This window comes from Hydractinia symbiolongicarpus, chromosome 5 (genome assembly GCF_029227915.1).
Source record: "Hydractinia symbiolongicarpus strain clone_291-10 chromosome 5, HSymV2.1, whole genome shotgun sequence".
Taxonomy (NCBI): domain Eukaryota; kingdom Metazoa; phylum Cnidaria; class Hydrozoa; order Anthoathecata; family Hydractiniidae; genus Hydractinia; species Hydractinia symbiolongicarpus.
In genome coordinates this window covers 4579415-4595519 of record NC_079879.1, presented here as the reverse complement: position 1 = coordinate 4595519, position 16105 = coordinate 4579415, and positions in this window count along the sequence as shown.

Below are 16105 nucleotides of genomic sequence, written 5' to 3'. Positions count from 1 at the left end.
TGAAGTTTTGATAAAAAAATCAGGTGATACTGTGAACCGCCAAGTATTTGTGATGTCTGTCTTTCCAAAAAGAATACCTGCGTGTTCAAAGACAAATTTTGGAAGTTTTATAAATATTTAATTTTTTTGAAAGTTCCTAAACTTGCCTAAAAGCATCCCTAAAATGTTATATGTTATATGTTTTATTCAACAGTGACCAAGAATACCATATTTACTCTAGTCTATTATTACTTCACCACTGGATTAGTGTTTTAACCTACAAATAAAGGTGGGTTTAGCAGGAATCCTATATTACAGGATATATAGGCCGGATATGTTGAATTATTTTTGGGTAAAAAACCTGAGTGTAGTATTGTTTTTAGCAAAACTTAGCAATTTTTTAACAAAGTTTGGAAATATGAAGCATAAGAAGTGTAAACACCTACCTCAAATCTTTTCCAGGCTATAAGCAATGCCTTTATACCTTTTTTTTTCATTTTCAATATGCATTCAAAATTGTTGTAAGAGCCTAAACTTACCAAGGGTACAAATTATTTGCACAATAAATTTTCCTGAAACTTATTGTTGTGGGTGAGTGGTACACAAAAATGTTATATATATATATTAATATATATATATATATAAATATTAAATATTAATTTTTGGGTGCCTAAAGTTCAATTATTTCAGCAGAGGCAAAATCAGTATTTTGTCTAACATAGTATTCAGAAGTTAGGGCATTTACAAATGAGCAACATAGAACCCAATAACTTAGATCCTAAAGAAATCAAAGTATGAAGAAATAAAAAATTTTTTAATTGTTGCGGCTAGCTGAAATGGAAAATTTTGCGGAATAATTTTTCAGAACCGATGTTTGACTGATTTCTAAAATTTCTGTGGAACATTTTTACAGATTTGGCCCAAAGTTCTGCAAAAAAAAGTTCCACAAAAATTTCTTCCACAGATAGTGTATGCTAATTTTGAAAATATTTTTTACAATCCATGGCAAAAAAAGGCAAGATTACTTGAAAACAGGGAAACTGGATAATAGAGTAAATATGTACAGTATACTTGATGCTTTTTTAAAGCTACGTTCACATGTTTTTGTGCACATCAGGGAGAATTTTTATTCATAACCTCATTTATGTAAGTTACGCCACACTTACATACAACTTAAGCTCGTATGTCAGGTTTTTTATGCACCAAATTGTTTTGCTTGTTACACAATGTAACACAATGTAGTCCATAGGCCAAAATATATAAGAAAAAATGTTCGATTTAGGATTCAAATTTATAAAAATGTTTTTTGAATATTTGTGTACAAAACAATATAGCAATTAATAAAGGCTAGGGTGAAGGGTCTCCTTAAGAGACAAGAGAGGAGTTGAACGTCCTCCACCATACCTTAGTTTAAAGGGGCGATTGTGGAAGTCCCATGAAATGCCACATAGTGATGGTGTCACTTTAAAAAACACCCAGTCCGGTCTGTGAACGGTTGGCGCTAGGAAGGGCATCCCGCTGTAAAACAATGCCAAAACTCTTTATTAATGGCCGTAAGAATAGTTGATCAGACAAACTGCGTAAACGGGGCTGGAACTCTAAGAAGTGAAGGTGTCGCGCACGGTAGGACAGATGTCAGGTGTGAGCATCGTCAGACCGTTACCCAGCTATCACATCACAAGGTAGATAACACTAGGTTGAGGATGGCTAGTGTAAATGTTGGTACCCTGAGAGGTAGAGCAGGTGAAGTAGTTGAAATGTTAGATCGTAGATCTGTTGATATGTGTTGTGTTCAGGAAGTCAGGTGGAGAGAAGCTTCAGTGAGATTTGTGGAAGGTAGGAGGGCAAGGTATAAGCTTTTTTCGATTGGTAATAGTGATGGATATGGAGGGGTTGGCATATTCGTTGCAGAGAAGTGGGTAGAAAAAGTAATAGATGTTATGCGTGTTAATAGTCGTATTATAGTAATAAAGTTTTTGATAGGTAATAGGATTGTCACTTTTCTGTCAGTTTATGCTCCACAGTGTGGACTCAGTAAGGAAGATAAAGATAAGTTTTATGATGAGTTAATAGCAGTCACATCAAAGTTTGGAGACACTGAACTTGTCATGGTGGGCGGCGACTTTAATGGTCATATTGGGAAGTCATCTGAAGGTTATAGAGGTGTGCATGGAGGCTATGGATTTGGGAGCAGAAATAAGGAAGGGGAGAGATTGCTTGAGTTTGGAATGGCAACAGACATGGTGGTTTGCAACACATCATTCAGTAAGAGACAGACTAGGCTGATAACATATGAGTCAGGTGGTTGTAAGACACAGATAGATTACTTCCTGGTTAGAAAGTCAGACAAGAAAGTGCTGAAGGACGTGAAAGTTATATCGGGGGAAGAGTGTGATTCCCAACATAGGTTGCTGGTTTGTGATATTATCTTGAAGAGTGTTAAAGAAGCCAAGGGAAAGTACAGGCCCCGTCAAAAAGTCTGGAAGCTAAAGGAAGAGATTGTAGCAAGACAATTTAGTGCAAAAGTTCAGCAGTTAGCCTACAATAGTCAATGTGATAGTGACAATGTTGAAAGTACTTGGACTACTTTGAAGAATTGTCTTCTAGAAGCTTCTGATGATACCTGTGGGTGGACGAAAGGACCAGCTAGACATAGACAGACCTGGTGGTGGAATAATGGGGTGGACCAGTGCATAAAGGAAAAGAGGAAACTTTGGAAAGAGTGGAAGTCAGTTGGTAGTAAAATATCGCGCTCGTACAGCAGTGTATAAGGCAAAATCAGAAGCAGAGAGAAACAGATTCGCAGATGTGTTAAGAAAGGAAGACCAGCGCAATGAGGTATTCAAGATAGCAAAGCAAATGAAGAAGACTAATCAAGATATTGTAGGTGAGAAGTGTATACGTAATGATGAAGGTGTTTTGGCTAGCACAGAGGAGGAGAAAAGGGTAGCCTGGAAGAATCATTATCAGAGGTTGCTTAACACTGAGTTTGATTGGGATGAGGATAATTTGTCTGATGATGATGTGAAGAAGGGCCAGCTATGCAGATCAAGACAGAATGGATAGTGGAGGCTATTAGGAAATTAAAGATTGGCAAGGCTGCAGGAGTATCAGGTATTGTTGCAGAGATGGTAAAAGCATCTGGATATATTGGAGTTGAGCTTATTACAAGTCTTGCTAACCAGATTATAAAGGATGGTGCTATTTCGAGTGAGTGGCAGTCGAGTGTTATAGTGAATTGTTTCAAGGGCAAGGGTGATGCATTAGAAAGGGGTAACTATAGAGGTTTGAAGTTGGTTGATCAAGTAATGAAAGTTATTGAAAGAGTGATTGATAAGTTACTTAGAGAAAGAATTGATTTAGATAAGATGCAATTTGGTTTTGTTCCAGGGCGTGGCACTACAGATGCAATATTTTTACTCAGACAGCTTCAGGAAAAGTATTTAGGAAAGAGAAAGAATCTCTATTTTGCCTTTGTAGAGTTAGAGAAAGCTTTTGATAGAGTGTCACGTAAAGTTATTTGGTGGGCTATGAGAAAATTAGGTGTGAATGAGTGGCCAGTTACGATGGTACAGTCTATGTACAGCAATGCTAGAAGTCGTGTCAGGATAAACGATTCACTTAGTGATGAATTTGGTGTATAAATGTTGGTGTACATCAGGGTTCTGTACTTAGTCCTTTGTTGTTTATTCTAGTCTTAGAAGCGCTGTCGATTGAATTCAGAACAGGTTGTCCATGGGAGTTATTGTATGCAGATGATTTGGTTCTCATAGCAGAGTCGATGGAAGAATTAGTTAAAAAGTTTAAGAAGTGGAAGAAAGGACTAGAAGAGAAAGGGCTAAAGGTAAACACAGCAAAGTCTAAAGTCATGATTAGTAGCATTGCAGCCAAGTGTGACCTTGTAGTTGGAAAGTGGCCTTGTGGAGTTTGCAGGAAAGGGGTTGGTAGTAACTCAATTTTTTGTCAGACTTGCAAGCATTGGGTACATAAGAAGTGCAGTAGTATTAGTGGAAGGTTAAGAGCTGACATACAGTTTGTATGCAAGCGTTGCAAAGGTGAGATTATAGAGAATGAAGTATTTCCAGCTTTAATGGTGTACAACAGTGGCTCGTTAGAGATAGTTGAGAACTTCTGTTACTTAGGTGATGTGTTGGGCAGTGAAGGGGGTGTTGGAAGAAGTGTTACTTGCAGGATAGGTTCTGCTGGGAAAAAGTTCAGAGAGTTACTTCCTTTGTTGACTAGCAGAGTCCTGTCAATTAAGGTAAAAGGTAGGTTGTATGAGGCCTGTGTAAGAAGTGTTATGTTGTATGGTAGTGAGACATGGGCAGTGAAGCAGGAAGATCTTGACCGTTTAGAAAGAAATGATATGAGAATAGTTAGGTGGATGTGTAACACCAGTCTGAGAGACAGAAAGAGTTCAGAAGAGCTAAGAAGCAGGCTAAATCTCCGTAGAATTAAAGATGTTATCCAGATAAGAAGATTGAACTGGCTGGGGCACTTGGAAAGGATGGAGGAGGATAATTGGGTAAGAAAGTGTAGAGACTTGATAGTTCCTGGGGCAAAGCCCAGAGGCAGACCGAGAAAGACTTGGCAGGAGGTTATAAGGACAGACTTGATACAGAGGAAGTTGAGTTTAGATCTAACACAGTCTAGATCAGATAGGAAGTCATTAATATACCCGTCCAACCCATGCTAGCATGGAAAACGTACGTTAAGCCGAGAATGATGAATAAAGGACTTGTTATCTTAGTACAAAAGTACACAGCCCTTTTAACGTATAACGAATATTATCAGAAAATTGCACTGCAGATTTGCTTGTCAAAGTTTGTAAATCTGATCTGCTGCTGATGCTGCATTATAACGATAGTCGTGTTAAATATAAGAAAACACTTATTTTACGTTCTTTATGTGAAACTTTATATGCAATACAGTCTGTAGCTAGCTAGCTACATGACATGCAAATGTAGCTTAAATCGGTCAAACTTTCCTTAAAACTACTGCACCTTTTAGGCTATTAATCATCAGTTTTGGTCCCCAAACTGTTAAGTCAGGTAATGGGATTGATCCCTAACTACATATAAGGAAGCCCATTTTATAGTTGGACAGAAATGCTAGGGAAATGCGTAGCTTAAATAAGAGCTTTAAACACTCTGAAGAATCGCAAATGTAAATCACTTTATCATAGCTAAGTAACAAACTAGCTAGAACATACAGCATTTTTTACCTGAGAAGTCTCATCGACCAAACATCCTGTTTTGCAAAACATTGATTTGGAGTTTCAAACATATCAAGAGGAACGGTAACCGATTGTTTTAGCAAGAAACTTTGGCCTGTGGGACCTGAAACTCGAAGAACTTCGAGACAAAGCATCACAGGAAGCCACGATATCAGGTTCTGACAATCTGAGACCCTATTGGCTAAAAAATCAAATAACGCATTTCTATTGGCTTTTAAGAAATTAAACAACTTCCAGGCCCGGGGTAAAATACTTTATTCTGGACACCGCGCGTCCAGGCTATAGGTGGTCCCTATCTCTCTATCTTCCAAGGCTATTTTAAATTTTGATGACGTCAGCAACCCAGCCACAACAAAAAATTAGAATCCTGTTTTCTTTTTGCCTCTATTGTTTAGAGCTTAAACTGCTGTTAAAAAAATGTATATCATGTGCTCTTGATGAGCGGTTAATGAGATTTTGCTGACGTCAGCAATGGTCCGTCAAAACCCCAATTTTTTTTTACGAATTTGTTTATCTGTTGCCTTCATTGTATAGATCTTAAAACGCTGATCAAGAAAATGTATAGGATGGTTTACTTTTGACAAACGGTTGCAGAGATATTAGGATTTGAAGGTTTTATGATGACGTCATTAACCCGCCCATTCCGAAACGGATCGGGGACCCAGGTTTGGGAAACTGATCCAAATTGATCCTAGGTAGTCCCTAGTTACCCACACGGTGAAAAATCATTGACGTCACCACTTCGTTTCCAAGTTATTTGCCTTTAATGGCTTTATTAATTCAAATTAGGATATTGATGTTAAAATAGTAATATTGACGTCGCGCCGCAACGTCAGATAATTTAACATTTGAGGCATAACTTTTTCGGCTTAATCGAAGGAAAATAAAGACATCCACTTTGCCTGTTACAGACACACACACAGACATACTCTCCGTATTATGATAGGGATGTTGTGCTTATAAAGTAAAAAAAAGTGTAGCTTTCCGTCAATTCCTGCAATCTTTAATCCACGACCGGCCAAGATTCGTCGCTCCATTATTGCATTTTCTCACTTAGCAAACTGTCCATCTGAGGCAAAAAAAGCGTTTAGCTTACTAATTTGTAGCTGGAGCGTAATTTAATCGCTTAACCCTATTAAGACCAGGGGGGGGGGGGACATAATGGGCAGCAGCGTAAATGTTGTAACTTTTTATGAATGATGTTAATTAAATGCGCTTCCGGGACTTTTCGTAACTTTTATCTGGTAATATGGTGATAGGGAAATCTTTCCAAAAAAAAAGTCACCAACTCGTAGGTAACGCATTGTTTTCATATATCATATCTTTAGAGAGTTTTACGTTGTTTTATATGTAACTTGAATATTTTGTGGAATGTATCAAGTAGTGCATTTAATATTTGGTAAAAAAAACAGGCGGTCTAATTTGCAGACCGGAATTTGAAAAATGTAGAGATCGAATGTGTTATCAATTATATAGCGTTTTATTCCATTTTTATCACTCTACCTTAAATATATGTTGAAATATATATGTTGTTGTGATATTTATTACTTTGTACAAAACATATGGTGTATTTTGCAGACCAGAATTTAAGAAAATACAAACCAGCATTTTAAAATCCGGTATTTTGTCTTCTCATCTCAGCCAAATTCTCCCAATATCTACCGTTTTGTTTTTTGATTTGGATTTTATTTAGTCAAATATTTTCAAGTATCATTTTGTACAGATATGGTTAAAATAGTCTTTGCAAAGGTTTCCATTTGCATCGTATGGTTTTCAGGTAGCACCTTTCATCTAAAGAGATAGAGAAATGTATGTTCTGGCACAGCCCTAAAACGCACAGTCGCGCACACCCACGGTCTGCCCCAACAAGGATATAATCAATGTAATGACGTCATCAAAGTATGCTAAATAGGAGCTCCAAAAATTTCAAGCTTTCCTAAAAATCAACGCATATCAAGGGTAAGTCCCTATTATGTATGTATGTATATATTTCGTAAGAATCTTTTTTTTTGTACATGTTTATTCGCGTTTACAATCAAATAATGACTGGAGCAAGTAGAAGACATATTTTGTCTTATCATCAAGCCCCATCTAGTTGAGATAGGTTAAAAGAGAGAAGGTTAAAATTAACTTAAAGAAAAAATATTTATAATACCTTTAGAGTTGTAAAAAATTACAAAAATGTGATACTAAAAATATCGTGAGTAATCTAAATCATTAAATAACAAGAAATGTTTTGTGGTTTTCCTAAAATGCGTCAACAAGCTAATAGTTTTTTGTCTTTATCTAAAATTGTGTTCCATAATAAAGGCCCAAGAGTAAATATTGAGTCTTTGGAATGTTAAAATTGTGTATTGAATATCTTGTCTCATACCTGTGTTTTATTTCCAGAAACTGATTTGTGAAGGCCTTTGGGACAATGCCATATCTAATTTTATGCATGAATAACAAAACCTGGTCTATGTTCAATTTATAGACACTCAATTATTATTTTTCTCAATAACGGTTCTGCTGTGGTGTATCTGTCTTGCCAAATATTATACGACATGCGTGCTTACTGTAAATTTTTGTAAGTTTAGAATGATTAGTGCTAGCCCAGACAATGTTACAATATGTTAAGTAGCTGTGAATAAATGAAAAGTATAAATTTTTAAGACAATGAAAATTTAGTAATGGCTTCGCTTTGTATAATATTCCGATATTTTTCGAAATCTTATTCTCTACTGTTTGTATATGGCTTTTCCAAGACAAGTTTTCGTCAATAAGAACACCTAAAAAATTTAAAGATTTTTCCCTTTTTATGCTAATTTCATTTAAACATAGATCTGGAAGGTTCAATGGCAAGTCGTCTGATTTAGACTTTTTGCAGAATAGCGTATATTTTGTTTTATTTACATTTAAGGACAGTTTTTTTGCTTTAAACCATTCATTAATACTACTCAGTTCTTTGTTTACCGTAGTAAAGAGTGTTTTTATACCTTTGTGAGCGTAGAATAAGTTAGTATCATCTGCAAAAAGAATAAAGTTTGTAAGTGTCGATGCATAAGGCAAATCATTAACATATATTAAAAAAAGGAGCGGTCCAAGTATCGAGCCCTGTGGAACTCCATATTTCACATTTTTGAGTTCAGTCGTATGATTACCGTGAGGAATATATTGTTTTCTGTCTGTAAGATAGTCTTTAAACCAAAGTAAGTTTGAGTCCTGTGCTCCGTAATACTGCAACTTTGATAATAAAATTTTGAGATTCACGGTATCAAATGCTTTTGAAAGATCAATGAACACCCCACCCCAAGTGTAAACATATTTTTATCAAAACTTTCTGAAATCTTATTTACCAGTTCGCTTACAGCGTGATCTGTAGAATGTCCTTTTTAAAATCCAAATTGCTTTATGTACAACATATCATTGTCAACAAATTAATTGTAAATTCTATTGTACATAACGCGAAAAACAAGGTAGTACTGAGATAGGTCTATAGTTAGTTATACAAAATTGAGTAGGGGGAATTCCCATAAAAATTATCGCATGCGCAGTAAATCTTGGCAATCTTCAGACCTTGTTAAAATATATATAAAATGGTACTCTGTTACTGGTGCTCCGTAGAACAACGCGACAAAGTCCGGTGCGCCATGGGATACAACCCTCCACAGGTGAGTACAACAAAATCTGGCTTTTATTGTGTGAAGGAAAACATGGATGCTCATATGAGTGATGGTGGCGAGTACATATACGAGGGCTACTTTTGTGGACATGCATGCTGCTTGGCTTATGTGAAAAAGCGAAAGGTGTATGACAGCACGTAAAAAGTATTGCTGTGGTTACTGAAAAGGCGCTACAAAGGAAGGCCTTTCCCAGACTGGAGGCCCCTCATCAGATTTGGGGGCGACTTGACGCAAAAGGAATTTTTAGGGTTGGTTTGAAACGTTATCTTACAATCTTGTTGTAAGATGACCCATAATAAAATGTGCGTCAGCTGTCAATCAAAATTCAATAGCCTTAAAACTATAGTATTCATGACCTTTCTCACCGGCATTGGTCTCTCTCTGCCACTTATAGCCTTAGCATGCGTACAAAAATCGGAGAAAGAAAAGTATAATAAACAGAGGATTCAAGACCTATGGAAACGTCTTGATGACCCCGAAGATGATGTTCATCCCTGTAATTGTAAATAAAATGAAGTATTGTAACGACTGTGAAAGGGTACTCGATGCGTACGACAGGTGTACCTGCGGACGTAGGGTTATGGTAAGAGGTAAAATGTTGTGTTGGTACTGTTATCACAAATATATCGCATATAACAGAAGTGGTTGCGTATGTACAATGACATGCAGTTCTTTGAAGTTGTTCGAAATATACAATAAAGAGGATGCTACAGTTTGAGAAAGAGCTTGTCAACCCGAAATATTCGACTCATTTGCTGCTACTTTTACGGACATCGACGATATCAACGCAGAATACCTAACAAATGTCAGATCCCATTCCTGCTAATGGGGGTAAAGATCAAGGTATATTATAGGCTACCATGCACGAGACCTTGTTTTAGCCCTCAGGGTAAAGACTCTTAAAATCTGGTCCCTACATGGAGTGACTCGGTACAACACAAATGCGGTACCGGCATTGGGTCTCGATTTTGAAGAACACCCTGATCGGTTTGCAAAGTATCGCCAAATCTGGTCCAAGATTGAGGAGTTGATACCTGAGCAATTGACGAAGGAGCCTGAGAAAAAGGATCGTTATGTGAACGCTAAGCTTAAATGCTACAAGGATGCAATTACAACCAAATTGCATGGCATACCAGTACCTTATGATGAACCCTGCCAAGCCAGTGCCATCCTAGCTATTTTGTCAGTGTATGTACAAGGCAAAAACTACTACCCTCAGGTACATATTACGGAATGTCGGTATAAAGACTTTAAAAAGGAATGGCTTTTAGGTGAGGGTTAGAAACCATATATTTATGGGTCTTATATAACCTATAAAATATACCAAATTAAAGCTTATACCCAGGTGGAGACTCTAGGTAGCGCTTGCATACTGCACAGACTGAAGTTTTTTTTAAAACGTCTTGCCTCCCTTTTTCCCGACCCTTGACAACTACCTGGGCACATTCTTGTTCGTTAATGCTATTCACGATACGATTAAAACGCGGTCACGTCTGTTCTTTTAGCAGCATATACCTTTCCCTTTCGCGGCTAATCAGGCTATGCTCGTAGTCACTGATCACGCCGTTTTCTATTGCCTTGCTGATCAGGTCGACGATAGAGTTTAATTTCGCTTCTGCGGGCAGCTTTATAACTTCATGTTTTTTAGATTTGACACGGAGCCGTTTTGAGGCGTTCCGGAGACCTGCTTGACTTATTCCGGCCGCAATCGCGATTTCCCCCCCCCCCCCATGGCACAGGCCAAGGGAACCCCTAAACCGGAGGCCGTAGCTTCGATGCCAAGCCCCGACGTAATCACTCCTATACCAAGCAGTCTATTGTCACAGAAGCATACCCATGTATTATGCATTTTACACCTGTCCCTCATCCTGCATATCGGCGCCTTGCGCAGGTGCACTCAGTAAATTTGGGTTAACATGTCCCACCAAACATTCCAGGTTAACATGTCCCACCAAGCGTTTAGCTCCTTTGTGGGAAGCGAGGCCAAAGTTTTAGACTTTTTACCGTCAAGCAGCCAGTCGTCTTCATCCAACTGCGGACAAACGAGTTTCAATCTATGGTAAATGTTGGTCATATAGTAGGCATCGTAGTCGCCCTTCATATAATACTTTTTGCAGGGTCGTAGGGCAGCCCTAACAGCTCTTGTAATTGTCGATTCATCACCACTGAGTACCCATTACCGACACGGAGCCTGCAGTAGCCATTTTTATGTACGAAAAGTTTAATCTTGTCCTCTGCTTGGCTATTCACAATAGTCGCAATATCCTCTACCCTGTATAAACCACTCATTATCTCGATCCGGGGCACCGTCTGGTCAGGTCCTACCTTACGTATAGTAAATTTGATATTGCTGTACAAATTCAACCATGCAGGTCGCATACTTATCAAATTTAGAGCAATCCTGTTATCCTGCCCCAGATAGTCCTCAAATATCGTTTTCGATATCAGTAATGTACAGCTGTTTCATTCTTTGTTTTAAGAAAAGGATGAACATATGCTCATACAACCCCAAGGCAAAATATAAAAGTAACCGGGGAGAATGACCCCTTGGTGTAACCTATCTTGAGCACCAGGATCTCTACGTATCGACTGAGTCCCATATTTTTGTAGTATTCCCTGAGTTTAACAAATATGGTACCAGGGTCCCAACAACCCTGTTAGTGTGGGGTGGGAAAGGCAGGCGCTGGACTATTGGAATATCCAGGTAAATTTTGTCACACATTGCGAAACGACGGCATTGGGTATATCCGCTAAGCACATGACGGGTCCGGGCGTAGCCCCTATAAACTCAATCTTCACCTTCCACCTGTACTACCACATGCGGCGTATCCTGGCAAGAATGAAGGTTCCCCTGCCTTACGATGATGGCTTCTCGCAATACAAAAACCCCTATAGCAGCTCAGGCTTTGGACAAATTTTTCGTGAGTATTGTGCAGATCCTAATGCCTTCTACAAATTCAAGCCAGTAATGTCGTCATTGACAAACGGGAGATGGTGGCCTATGGTTGATGGTGACTGGGCAAAGTTTATCATGCCAACAAGCCAAGGACTTACATCTAAAGGGTTGACCAAGCTAAGCGAAAGTATTAGGGTTTACGTGGTCTTGTTTCCGGGGTCCCAAGCAGGGGCCAAGGCATCCCTAATCGGGTCCGATGCTGACAACTACACGGCAAGGCAAATCTTATTGCAAAAATTTGAAGCTATGGTACAACGCCAGGAGAATGTAAGCCATGATATCACCGAATTTCAGAAGGTTTTACAGTATGCGATGACGCCGGTGAATTTTGCGGTTATGCATGGTGTGTATATGTTGGCCTCGGATATGAATCTAAAGATAGGCAAAATCGTGGGCTACAACAACAACATCCTCATACCTCCAACAAACGTTATTATGGGCATAAGGCTTGACCTTAATAACAAACCTATTGTGAGGCATGCAGCTGCCGCACCCCTCAAGCATAATATCAAAACACCCATACATACTACACCTCCTATACCTCTTAGACATAGTACACCTCCTATATTCCCTATAATGCTTGTCCCTCGATTCAATCGTGGGAAAGGCGTGGAGGCAGTTTATGCAGAAGTGCATTTTTGCCGTATTTTTTTGAGGTCTTACTACCTTAGAGTCGCGATAGGGATTTGATGGCTGTCTAGTGGTTCTTTTTGTCATCTGTTATAAGCAACAGATTAACCTTCTTGTTGCGCCTAATGTTATACTCGGATCGACGCCAGATGTTGATCTTTTTCCCCATTGCATATAAAATGTTTCCGGCAATGTCAGGGTCATTATCTTCAAACTTATAAACAAACAAATGTCTTTGATACTTGTAGAGTATTCTATACCCTGCCAATTGTAGTGGTTTAGATAGGTTTTTATCTGAGATATTCGATTTGGATTCCTCCCATCTCATGATGCAAGGATGCTATTATACTCCACCTGAAACATTTCTCGTCTTCATTCACTGGGTTAATAAAGGCCTTTTTTGAGGAGATCCATTTTGGTAGCTCTATATATGATGAACCCTTTGTTAGCCTTAATTTGTGGAAGTCTACGTCGAGGTGTAAGATTTGAGATATTGTAAACCAATCTGGGGTAGTGCAGGACTTTCCACATGTGTTCTCTTTTGAGCAAAAATCATATCTAACATATCGTCTACGTTGCTACCCTGAAATACCGACGCCATATTACTATGAAATACCTTCTCCACCTCAATATACTCACCGTCATTGGCCTGCTCCAGGTTCGTCTTCTTCTTCTTCCACATGATCCATAGGGATAACTGTATCTTTGCTGACCCCATATCTTCCACCTTGTCCTCAACCAAGGTTTTCACGTTTGTTCGCACAATCCCTATATACCCGTCGACGTCGGCTTCTCCTATACCGGGAATGCAGAAACTTCGGAAGGTCTTGTGGAGAGCATGCTTATGTTCCTGTGGGGTATAGTCCTGTCCCGGTTGATTGTAGAGATTTTGGATATCTTCGAAGTAGTCCTCCTCGGCCTCTTTTTCCACCTCATCATGAAGTATAGGTCTTATGTTGGCTGCCACACCATAGAGTCCCATTACCCCACGTTTAAAGACTGCATAGGTCCTCTTGACCCCCTCCTTTATAGGTTTGGGGACAGCATCAACTAACCAGTTCTACCATCCTCGCATCTTGGTTTTCACGATCGAACGATTTTTTTATAGCCTGTTTCTCGAATATATCCATAGCCTCCGGCGTTGGCACTATAGTCACGGGCTTGACCAGCTTTCGTTGTCTGGCCCATTTGGGTGGCCTCTGGGTGGCATCATGCAACAAGGAAATCAATTCAGCCTTGCGTAGCTTATAATACCCAGTTAAACCACGGATTTTTGCAATATCACGTAATTGTTTCACGGTGTATGAATCCATTTCTTTATTCTATGGATTATAACATCGTCGGAAGATTTCATTCTGCTCAAAACTAACACAGTTATTTCCCTTTTTACTGCGATCAGGGAATTCCCCCTACTCCTATTTGTATAATAGGGACTTACCCTTGATATGCATTAATTTTTAGGGAATTGTGCTAGAAATTTTTGGAGCTCCTATTCTGCATACTTTGATGACGTCACTACATTGATTATTAGGGATATATATCCTTAAATTCCATGGCTATGCATTGATTATTAGGGACTTGTTGTGGCTGACTGTGGGCGTGCGCGCCTGTGCGTTTTAGGGCTGTGCCAGAACATACATTTCTCTATCTCTTCTAATACGTCATACAGGAAGTGATGACGTCATAGCCGAAATTTAGGCTGAAATACACTATCATTTTTCAATGATCATTTTCCAATTATCATTAAAAAAAAGACAGTGTATACAGAAAAAAATGTCATTTTTTACACTCTCATTTCCAATGATCCTTAAAAATTAAAAGTTGAACATGTTCAACTTTTAATTTTTCAATGACATTTTTTTTCTATTGTTTTAAATCGAATCCATTGTTTTCGCACACGTGTTTGTTGCACGCGATATAGGTTTGGGCGTAAACATAGTTAAAAACAAAGATTTATACAAGATAATTCACCCGAGAATGAAGACGCAAGAAGCGACTGAAAATTTGGAGATTTGGAGAAGCCAGCCCAGTTTGTGAGATATCCCACATGATAAAAACTTCAAAGTTGCGGCTAGTTTGACTTTAACACGAATTGGGTCTCGTTAATGCGTTGTTTTTTTCTCAATGTCAACTTCTATGAGATTAAGGAGCTCATCAAAAATATTCCGCGGCTTCTTAAAAATCGCGTATACTCTTGGTATTGTAGTATTGTAGATGTCAAGTTCGGTTCGCCTATTTAACCACGGCTGCACCCATACAGTTCTGTACTTTCTTTTTCTACGTTTGACTATCTTTTTGGATAACATACAACAACGGCAGCTGCTATTTCTTCTTGTTGTAAAGAAACATGCTCAAGTCTCATGCTTTTAATGATAGTGTATTCGCGCCAAAATTTGTGATTTTTAACGTCATTGGAATGTATCATTAAAAAATGATCATTGAAAAATGATAGTGTATTTCAGCCTTTGACTTAAAGAGAAAATGAAAAGCCCTTGCAGGGTAAAAGATTTCAGATTCTTGTTCGTGTGTAATTTTGTTCCCTATGCCTAAGGTCGCCAGTAGCCTGTTTTTTACAGAACTTCTACAGTGTTCCGTTATTTGAAATAAATAGGTATTATCCTGTGGTATTATCTTGAACTTGCAAAATGTTTCATGTAGTACAAATTTCCAAAACGTTGTTTGTGAAAATTAATACTTTAACAATACAGCACTACACTTAACATTCATAAGAAAGAAACGAAGACGTTTTAGCATATCCATTATTAAATATCATTGCTTGTGGTGTAGCGATATTTTAGAAATGTTTTATTTTACCTGTGACATGACTAAATTCTTTATCAAGTTAAGATATCTAAGATTTGACCATAACGTTAGATCCTACAAGTTTATAAACAAAAAAAGAAATAGAAGTAGGCGAAAGAAACAAAAAGGTTAAGACTACGTTCATCGGTTTAGAATTAACAATAGAGACTAAATGCAAAATGCGATTCCGTGGTATTAATATGTAGACTAGGGTGAACACAGCAAAGTCTAAAGTCATGATTAGTAGCATTGCAGCCAAGTGTGACCTTACGTACAACAGTGGCTCGTTATAGATAGTTGAGAACTTCTGTTACTTAGGTGATATGTTGGGCAGTGAAAAGGTGTTGGAAGAAGTGTTACTTGCAGCATAGGTTCTGCCTGGAAAAAGTTCAGAGAGTTATTTCCTTTGTTGACTGAGTCTTGTCAATTGAGTTAAAAGGTAGGTTGTATGAAGCCTGTGTAAGAAGTGTTATGTTGTACGGTAGTGAGACATGGGCAGTGAAGCAGGAAGATCTTAACCGTTTAGAAAGGAATGATATAGAATGGTTAGGTGGATGTGTAACGCCAGTCTGAGAGACAGAAAGGGTTCAGATGAGCTAAGAAGCAGGCTAAGTATCCGTAGAATTAAAGGTGTTATCCAGATAAGAAGATTGAATTGGCTGGGGCACTTGGAAAGAATGGAGGATGATAATTGGGTAAGAAAGTGTAGAGACTTGATATTTCCTGGGGCAAAGCCCAGAGGCAGACCGAGAAAGACTTGACAAGAGGTTATGAGGACAGACTTGATACAGAGGAAGTTGAGGTTAGATCTAACACAGTCTAGATCAGATTGGAAGA